Source organism: Alligator mississippiensis, chromosome 5, assembly GCF_030867095.1.
Source record: "Alligator mississippiensis isolate rAllMis1 chromosome 5, rAllMis1, whole genome shotgun sequence".
Classification (NCBI taxonomy): Eukaryota; Metazoa; Chordata; order Crocodylia; family Alligatoridae; genus Alligator; species Alligator mississippiensis.
Window position 1 is genome coordinate 107962115 of NC_081828.1, and position 9894 is coordinate 107972008.

At 42.3% G+C, this 9894-nt stretch overlaps 1 long non-coding RNA gene across 1 annotated transcript in view; it reads right to left on the reverse strand.

Moving 5' to 3' along the window:
- LOC132250650 (uncharacterized) overlaps positions 1 to 8266 on the reverse strand; it is a 28615-nt gene extending 20349 nt beyond the window's left edge. Inside the window, exon 1 of the long non-coding RNA XR_009462249.1 lies at positions 8207 to 8266. This is a non-coding gene — a long non-coding RNA (uncharacterized LOC132250650). The remainder of the gene's footprint in view (positions 1 to 8206) is intronic.
- Positions 8267 to 9894: the final 1628 nt, after the last annotated feature.

Consider the following 9894-nt stretch of genomic DNA (forward strand, 5'->3'; position numbering starts at 1 on the left):
ACTTCATGGGGCTGTGTAGTTTGTTGTCTGTTTAATAACCCTGTTATTTTGAAACCTCAAGTTGGGTTTTTGTCTGTTTCCTGATTGTTTCCTCCTTGCCACCACGTATCTGCCCCCCAGTCTCTAAGCTGTCAGCCTGTTTCCAGCCCTAGGCTCCCAGGTTTCTGCCTCTCTCTCTTTCGTGGGTATCTTCCCCCCCACCTGCAATATCTCAGCTGTCTGCCTCAGTTTCCAGCCCCAATCTAACTTAAGTAACCCCAAGCCTCAGTTCCTCAGCCAGCTTCTCTCTAGTCCACTAGTTCTAATCTCAGTTCTGGCAACTTTCACTCCCTACACTTTAACTCTCTCTCTCACCTTAACCTTCCCCCAGGTACCCCAAGCACACACATACATCTTGTGCCATCCAGGTTAGGAATTTACCTATGTGTAGGTGGGTTGTATGTGTGTGAACTGATGAGTGTGTATATATTTCATGGTGTGTATGATATATGAATTAGTGATCTGTCTATGTGTACTGAGTGTGTGGGTATGGACAATTGATTTTTGTCTAACTTTTGGGGTGCATAGTGTATGTGCTTGAATTGGTGATAGGTATGCATGTGCCTAGACTGGTTTGGGTGTGTATGTGCCTGAGCTAGTAGTGTGTGTGTATGCACCTAATTGATTTGTGTGTTTGTATATGGGCAATTGTGTCACACTGTCCTGTCTAACAGTGCAATATTAAGATCCTGAGAGTTGGCCTGACCCCACAGGGCAACAAGTCCACCCTTTTTCCTGATTAAAATGAAACACCACTGTATATAAATATGAAGTATATATAGTGGTGTTTTATTTTAAATCACAAAAAATGTGGATTTGGGCTTACTTAAAAAAAAAAAAACAACTGAAAATGGGGATTGTTTTAAATCAGAGAAAACCAGGATTCCTGGTCACCATGAGTGACCATAAACATCAGTTCAGGAATGCCTGGAAGTCCATGCCCTATGCTGCATAATAATATTTCTATATACTAGTGGTGTTTCATTTAAACACCATGGAAAATGTGATTTTTCCATGAGTTTTCCATGATTAAAATGAAACACCACTAGAGTACGGATATATTATTATATAGATATAACCCACATGCCCCTGCCATGTTGCCAGTTTCCTGCTTGGATCAGTTGGGGCCCCAGGTGGTTGGCTCTGGCATGGACATGTGTGTTAGCAAGGAGGACACCATCGGTGATCTGTACCAGCTCTTGGGGCCTCTGTGTGAGTGTCTCTGTGCTACTGGGACTGGGCAGCTGTCTGTAGTACCCAGTGCAGAGGCACAGCATGAGACTGCCAGTCATGCAGCAGAGGCAATGCCGCATAGCACCTGCAGGCTCATGGCAGACGGAACAGGTCCTGCCAGCCATAACCTTCTGCATGGGCCAGCAGAGCCTGGGAGCTGGCAGGCTGGGGGCTGACATGAGTCTGCAGCAGCCTGCAACACTCTGCTGGCCTGGATGATGTGGGCCTGGCAGCCACACAGCACTGTGATGCCAGGCAGTGGCACTGGGGTCCAGGCAGGCTGGTGAAGCTAGCCTGTAGCCTGCACAGGGGGGTCACAGGGCCTAGAATGGCCTCAAACTGCCTGCTGGTATATCCCAGGGCTCAAAATGCCTCAAGGTTTTTAAAGGCCTGAGGCAGGGGCTGCTATATAGTCAACCCAGCCCTGGGACAGGAGAGGCTCCCAGTCCAGAGCACTGGAGCTAGCCTCAGGCCAGTCCCCTAGTGCTTCCAGGTCACGTCTACATTTGTAACTTTATGCGAGTAAGTTGCTACCTGCTTTTGGAAGTAGTGAATTTACTCACAATTAGCCATTTTTTTACTGTGCAGTAAGCATGTGCACATGTAGACACTCATACTTGTTGAGTAGTAAACTACAGTATTGTGCAGTTAAATGTCTCATGCAGACATGCCCAATAAATATGAGTTGGATAAAACTGCATTTATTAAGACGAGAAAGACAGGATATTACTATAATTAAGATGCAAGATAATAGGAAACACGTATAAGAATTTCAGCTGTATGTGCATGCATATGTATGTGTGTGGGAAGGGCCATTTTTTAAAGATACTGTGCCTGTCCAGCTTGGATGTGAGGAAAGCGAGAGGTCCAAGTCAAAGAGTATGCCCAGGTTATAAGGGCTGTGGATTACAAACAGAATGGTGGTACTGTCCACTGTCTGAGAGAAGATATATCAGTAATCACTGAGAACAGAGGGCAATTGAAAGCTGCATTTTAGCTATGTTGAGCTTGAAGTAACAGTTTTTATCCATAAGGAGATATTAGACAAAGAGACCAAGAAATTAGGTTGGACACATGCACAAAAGTAATGGGTCTAGAACCGAGAAGTACCCTCCCACAGGCGCCCGGCTTGGGCAGTCCTGGGGGCACCGCAGCCACAGAGGGAAGCACCAGGCCCCCATGCAACTCAGGCAAGGAGGCAGGCTTGGATGGGGGTAGGGGGGAAGGAAAGGATCAGGCTTGCCAGGATTTTTTTTCCTTCTGTGGAGCCTGCCTTCCCAGGCTGCTGCCGAGCTGCCTGTATGGTCTGCCTGCATAGCCCCTAAGCTGCACAGACTCTGGTGTTTCCCTCCACAGCTGTAGCATAGGAAACTAAAACTCCTTGCAGGTGTTTGCAGTGCCCCAAAGTAATTTAAGGCACATTATGCCACTGAATGAGCTACAAGTGGCTGGAATTAACGCGTAATACACCACCGAATGTGCAAACAGCAGTGCCATTAAAGCAGTGCAAAAGGCATGTAACCCACTTGAAACCCGCTGAAAAATGTTGTTGACAAATGGCCATGGATGTCAAAGGAGGACATCTTTGAACAAGAGGAACATGAGTGATGCTGTTAAAGTCAGCTTACAGGTTAAACAGTATGAAGGTAGAGTATTGTTTCTGGGTTTGGGAAAGGAAGAGACATTAGCAAGAATGAGTCCAATGCAGTGAAGCTGGATTAGAAAGATTTAGATCAAACTGAAGGAGAAGAACACCAGACAGTGATTGTAGATGGTGACCCAAGTCCGATTTCACGGCAAAGACTCTCTCACCACTTGTATGAACCTAATCAACTCAGAAAGACCCTATATTTCCTACTGTTTCAATGAGAAGGCCCACTCTCCATAGATGTATAGCTCTCCAATTTTGAAAATAGGAAGACTTAACCAATCATAATCCACTCTGAAAAGAGTTGTGCACTTTCCTATTCATTTAATGGTGAGCCATTAGTAATGCATTCTCCTTTAGAAATGGCTGCTTCATACTCCAATTGCCTGTTATTTTTTTTCTTTTCTCGAGCTCTCACCTTCACAAAATCAGTTTATAGTGGCTGTTAATAATCTCCTCTCTGGTGTGACATTGCATCCAGCTGCTCTTTATTAAGGTTTCCTAAAACACTTAATCAAGCCTATGAATCTACAGAAGCACCTGGACTTGAAAGCATGAACTTTAACTAAACCAACAAACACTGTATACATGTATTTTTCTTCAAGACTTCACACATCTCCTGAATACGCTCTTGGCTTCTGAACTGTGTGCCTCAACACCATTTGTGGTCTTATGCTTGAATATTAGAAATCCACATATATGTTAACAGAGATGAAGGACAGCAAAAAAACCACAAACAAACAAACAAACAAACAAACAAATAAAACCCCATACCAGCAGCTCGCTCAGTCTAAATCAGATCTTTGCTTATATACTTTTAGACATCATGGATGGGTAGTATATCTCCTATCATCCATTATTAGACTGTGTTGAAATGATAAGCAGCCCTGGGAATATATGATTTTATAACTCAGACTATGATGCTAAATCCAGACCTCCTGCCACAAGAAATGAACACTCCAGGAGCAGCTTTATGCATCTGCAATTTTTCATCCTCTGCTCTCCTGGTGGTTTCATAAAATCAACTTTTTTTTGGTGGTCACTTTGCCCACTAAATTACTATATGCTAAAAAATATAAGCCAGCACCTGCTTCTTATTGGTAGAAGATTTCCAGCTAAACATATTGATTTAGCCCTCATAAAAGTGGCAGATAAGTTAAACATTTCCTAGTGTGTATTTCCAGACTTCTTTTTACCAATATAATTAATACAATTATCCACCAAATCATAAGGTGTAATTATCTAAACAATTTAAGCAAGGAGTGGGAATAATCTTGCAGCTAAATCACAGGACTGGGTATCATAAAAAAACTGTTTTATTCCACTATGAAGATCTTGAGTAAGTCACCCACACCCAAAACTGCAAATTTAGATATGCATGTAACTATTTTCTGTTCTGCCATCAGGAATTTCAGACACAGTAATTACCTGTAGCCCCTTCACTAGTGAACAATATTGTTGTCCTTCTATGTAACTTCATATAACTGTTCTCAGTCTGGATCTTTTCTCATGACCAATGTCTTCCAATACCACAGACCAGCAACAGCACTAAGCTACTGTTATCCTCTGATGAAATATAAGACTTCAGAACTATCCCCAAAATGATATGACATACAGAAATCCAGCAAATCCTCCTTAATGATATCATTTACCTTAATGAGTTGCTATAATATTGACTTCAGGTATCTCTACCCTTCCAGTAAGCTTTAGCTTCTGAAGTGTTATGTTAGGAACAAGCAAAGAATAATCTGAAGGTTCCCCATCTTTTTTCATGTGATTTATCAAAAACAAACCCGTATTATTTAAAAAAAAGCACCATACATTTTCAAATTCGTTTGTTTTGAATTACATGAATTTAAGCATCTACTGTTTGAAAGTTTACAGATTCTTTATTTTCAAGCCTTATTAAGCTCTTCAATTTTCTCAGAAATCTCATACTTACAGTGTTTGCCTTTGTTCATCCAGCAGTAGAAGCCATTTAAAAATATAAATTTAAATACTGTTACCTGTTTACCCCAACATGTCATCCTGTCCTGAACCAGTGTCACCCACCTCCAAAGCAGCAACAATTGCAGGTCACTCCCAGTTGGATCAAGAAATAAATAAGATGAAGTCTGGGTATATTCTATTCTATAGCATAACTTGTTTTATTTGTAAAGATGATCCAGTCTTGAAACAGAGGTGGTTAAAAATCATCGTGGAAAATCCTGTTCCCTCCCATCCCCTTCCCCACTCTCTCCGCACAACAGGAATCAGAGTCTGAGACCAATGCCCTAATCATGAGATTGTGATAATAATGACCAATAATATTTGACAGCTGTTCGAGCATTTTATCAGTTTTTGTTAGAGTTAGTTCAGTTTTACCCTGGTTTCATTACCTTAGTGCAAAACAGGAATAGTGATGACATTCAAAAAAAAAATTTTTTTTAAAGAGGAGTCTAATTTTTTTTTTTAAATAGCTACGCTAATCAAAGATAATAAAGGAATAAAGAAAGACAAAGAATACAGGAGATTGAAGTGTGGGCTGGGAATGAAATGGGAGATTTAATATATGAAGAAACTTGCACAAACTTAACTACCCCAACAAGTAGTGCTTGAAATGAACAGAGAAGATGGAGGGGGTTCATTGCCTCTGGCAGTGCTCAGCATCTTCTCTAGATGCTGCTAAACTCTCCCTGCCAAGCGTGACGTTCCCTTCTGAATCAAACATACTTATGAAAGAGAAATTGTTTGCCTTTGGAAAGCAGAAGGGTGAACCAACTAGGACATATTATCAAACAAATCCCCAGTCATTTCCCTCCCCACTAATACTTCGAAAAAAATACTCCTTTTGGACAGTGCCAACAGGAATGTAATGCTGAAATCACAGGCAGTTAAGAATGCAGCATGAATGACTACATATCAATCTGTGTCCAAGAATGAATGTTTAATTGCCTCTATGTTGTATGATTATGACCCATGGCTTTAGAATTTGAGAAAGATTCATATATCTGGTAGTGTATCAAATTAAAACAATTTATTAAAAATAAAAAAAAAAAACTTCAACAAAATTCATCTCTGGCTTAAACCCATTGCAAGTTTCCATCAGGGACTTTAGCAATAAATTTGTCTCTTGGTCTGTAATATATTGTTTGTCACGTGTCAGCAATCTGATGGATTTGTGGGGTGTCTTGCATGGTTGCTTGAAGTTATTTTACTGATGTACCATGTGTAATCTCTATAGATAGGTGGCATCAAGCTGTGATCAGCTTTGTTCTTAGATCTGCATGAATTGCTGTAGATACAATTTTGATACTGTAGTCTTATATTAGAGCTAAGACTGTTTTGGTGGTACAGTGATTAACTTACGGGTTTCTTGATATTCACACTTTGGGGAAAAAAGGCAGTCTCTTAGAACTATCATTTACTATGAGTCAGTTACTCATCTCCTTTATGGATGAGATGCTCTAAGGCCCAGGAACCAAGTCCTTCCAGATAATGGTGAATTTATATTTTAAAAGAAAGGGCCATAAGAATAACATCTAGTTATTTTGACTGTTGGGGGGGAAGAATATTTCTCACTGGGGGAAACAAAATGAAAAACAGTGGATGTGTCTATATAAGACGCTTTACTGCGCAGTGGTTTCCGTGACCTGGATTGCTTGGCCTCAGCAATTGGGGACAGTACAAGACTTGTCACCATTTGCTTAATTAACACATCTCTGCTTCCAAGGACACCCTTTTGCTCACCAAGGAATGCAGAGGTGCCTCAGCACTTCTGATTTGCTTTGGTGTTCAGCTCCTTATCCCCTGCCTGGGAGTTCTGTTCCCTCTCAGTCAGTAGCTACTGTGCAGTAGGGCATGTGTAGACATCTATTTGCTTGTGGTCAGCCCAGGCAGCAGCGTGCAGAGGAACTGTCCCCCAACCCGTGCAGACACTTGCTTCCTAGTCCCCACTCTGACTGGACAATTGGAGTAGAGGCTGAGATGCTATCTTCTGCCCTGGACAGCTGCCTGCTGCCCTGAGCAGGGGACAGTGTCCCAGCCCCAACTCTAATCTCAGAGTGGAGGCTGGGCAGAGGGCAGATGCTGAGGGCAGATGATGGTCAGGCTCCACTCTGATCTCAGAGCAGGGACCAGGCAGCAGGAAGCTGCATGGGGCAGACAACAGTGACCCAACCTCTGCTCTGATCTCAGAGTGCAGCCTGGGCATGAGGCAGCTGCCTGGAGCAGGGGTGCAAGGCTGGGAGGCATCTTCCCTAAAGGTGGGACAGCTTCCCCTACCCCCCAGAGCCTAGGCCTGACACTTGGAAGAGCCTGGAGCTCCCCTTGGCTGCTGTAGGTGAGCAGAGCAGGGCAGGAGCAGCCCTGCACTGAACTGTTCCCAAAGGAAGCAAATTTTCACCCAACAGGAACATGTGTAGGCACATGTGCTTCCAGGGAAATTTACTGTGCAGTATTTTACAGGGCAGTAAGCTTACAGCACATTAACATGTGTAGACATGCCCAGTATTATTAAGGTAGTGGCTTAGCTGTCCTTCGTGTCTGAAAGGATGCCAAATTGTCCTGGTCTTTATTACATCAGAAGAAACTTTTAGTCTGGTAAGCATCTGCACCCTTCTGGGAAAGGGGTGCAGAAAGTAACATGCATAATGTGGGCTCCCTGAAAATCTAGCAGGTGGCATATGTAAATGTCCAGATAAGAAACTGTACTTAAGCTTTGCCTTGAGAGCAGGGTATGAGATCTAGTTTTCCTGGATACAGGGTGGGCTATTGGCCCTCAGTCAGAGGCTGAGTAAAGGAGGCTGACAGGAGATATTGTAGGAGGCCCTGATAGAAAGGTAAAGGTCAGCTGCTTTCTAGGCCTGTGCAAATAGGAACACATTCAATTCCGATTCAGATTCAGTGAATTTGGAAAACAGCAATTCAATTCAGAGATTCAGATCACTATCCCGAATCGATTCAGCTGAATCGGTTTCAGAAGATTTGGCGCCAATTTGGAGATTCAGCCATAGAATATAATAGGGAATCACTGAAATACCCATAACTTTGTCATGTTTTGGCTGATTTGAATAAAAATTGCAGGGATGGTAGCCCCTTCTGAGGGCATGAAGCCTGTTCAAGGAGATAGGGCTAGGGGTTTCACTGCCAAGGAATCCACAGCTTTCTTTTTAAAAAATGTGGGGGTGGAGGAGCAAGAACAAGTGTAAATTGAAAGCAACTGATTAGATAGGGATAAGTAGAGGAATTCTAGTTAGTAAGCTATATTCAATCCTTTCCAAGAACAGAAAGTGGCAGGAGACTTACTAGGTAGGAAGCCAAGTCAGTCCAGTACCTTTCAGATGCTGTTGCTCAGGCAGAAACAGCTCACAAATGGCACAGAAAGCCTGCAGATAGAGGCTTATATGCTGTTTCTATGTCCCTCCCCCAGACTGCTGTGATTGGAAGGGGACTCAGGGAAAGACCACAGTCACTGGCCAGCTACAGATGTCAGTCTTCCTCCCCCTCCCCCTTTCTCAGTTTCTGTTCCCCTGAAAGACTGCCTTCTGAATCTCCGAATCTTTTCTGAATCAATTCGGAGGGTTTTTTTTTTTCTTTTCCCAATTTGATTTGTATTTGGATACTCGGCCTCCAAATCGGGCTGAATCTTCTCCAAATTGAATCACAGACCGAAGCTTTCTAATCTGTTGATCTGGGTAGGAACTGCAGATTTAAGTTGTAGCATAAGAGCAGGATGTTGTTCTGATACATATATATCTGTCTGTCTAGTCTCATATATTTAAATATGATATTTGAACCAATTTGAATTTTTCAATTCATATATATGTCTGTTTATTATCATATCTATTTTCTGCTGCTAAAAATCAGTCTCTCTCTGTTTTATAGCTCTGCCTCTGCACACAGTTCCTGATTTCTTATGCTTGTTCTTGTTGGTATAATAAATGTTTCTGTCATCTTTCATAATCCACTTATTGTCAGTATTAACTGTTTCTAGAGCATTTGACGATATAGAAAGGCCTCTTCTGAGGAAGCAGGGGGATCCATCTTTTCAAAGCTCATGACCGGACAAGGATATGATTGTTTTAGCTGGCAAAATTCCCTTTCCTGAGAGCTGGCAAGACGTGGGTGAGACAGGTAAAGGTGAGGTGCTACAGGCCAAGAAGTTGACCCTGGCACATTTCAGATGCTTCTCAGTAGTCAAACAGCATATGGCAGAGAGGGATTTGGGGCAAAAGGGCAACCATGATGATGTAAAAATACCTCATGAGCACAGGCACTGACTTGTAATTTGCTGGGGGGAAACGGGGCTAAGATGATGGACATGTGGAAAGTTTTACGCATTTCAGGTGATAGCCATCTTCTCAAAGGGAGCCAGGGCCCTTGAGCCCCCATGTACTCAGCACCTCTGCCTACAAGTGCATCTCAGAGGCCCACCTGGCAACATCTGGTATTGGGGCATGTCACAATATATATTAAGACAATCAGCATTTTCAAATATTGACTACACTTCAGCAACAGGAATCAGTGATCTGGTTTTACAGCTCCTAGCGGAATCAAATGGCAGATGCTCAATCTTCCTGCATTTCAGGCCGCTTAACTTGGTAACTAATTTTACAAACCTGTACATGGAAAATATTGGCCAAAGTCACTGTAGATAACATACTGCATGTTAAGCACTACTAATGTAGTTCTGAGCATTTTAGATCTGCACCAGAAAAACATTAGAGGACATTACTTATCTAAACTGATCTGTGGCTATGGATCTCTTGGCATTTCCTACATAAGGCAGAGGATCTGCAATTACAGCAACACAACACTAATATAAACAAGTGTTTCTTTTTTTTCTCATTTATGTACAAAGTAAAGAGAAGCCTTAATGGTAAACAACGTTTCCTTTGTTTCTTCATTTGCTTCATTATTCTTCCACTCTCTTTTGAATGTATTCTTTCTTGGGCTTGTTGGTGCTACTAGCAGTAAATCAGGCAGTGGAGTGA